The sequence below is a fragment of the Tupaia chinensis genome, unplaced genomic scaffold (assembly GCF_000334495.1).
Source record: "Tupaia chinensis unplaced genomic scaffold, TupChi_1.0 Scaffold138490_1, whole genome shotgun sequence".
NCBI classification, from domain to species: domain Eukaryota; kingdom Metazoa; phylum Chordata; class Mammalia; order Scandentia; family Tupaiidae; genus Tupaia; species Tupaia belangeri.
Genome location: NW_006198386.1, coordinates 204820 through 205230, shown reverse-complemented (window position 1 = coordinate 205230; position 411 = coordinate 204820). Strand labels below are relative to the sequence as shown.

General features: G+C 58.2%; 1 protein-coding gene across 1 annotated transcript in view; it reads left to right on the top strand.

Moving 5' to 3' along the window:
• Positions 1-411, top strand: part of SYNM (synemin) — a 137286-nt gene that overhangs the window by 443 nt on the left and 136432 nt on the right. The gene's annotated exons all lie outside the window — the stretch shown is intronic.

Below are 411 nucleotides of genomic sequence, written 5' to 3'. Positions count from 1 at the left end.
TTGCCCAAGATCCTGAGAGGAGAATGGAGGAGAAGGGATTGCGGCATAGCCATCCCCTCTGGGGGGTGATTTCTCGCTTTCTATCTCTGTCTTTCTCCAAAAAAAAAAAAAAAAAAAAAAGATGCAAAAAGAAAAAAAAAAAAAGTCGCAAACTCAGTCTTCGCTCCCTCTCCAAAAACAAGGGCGAAGGAGGAAACAATACCCCAAAGGTGGCGCCGGCCGGGTTTGGGGGGGTTCCCCCGGGGCTGCACGAACCAGGCGGGCGGGCGCGGCCCCTCAACGCCGGCAACCGCGGCCCAAAGCTCGGCGGAGTCGGGAACCCGAGGCGCGCCGGGGCGGGCTGTCGGCGTCGTCGGCCTCCATTTTCCAAGCCGAAGAGGCAGGCGGGGGGGGAAAACTGCAAAGACAACG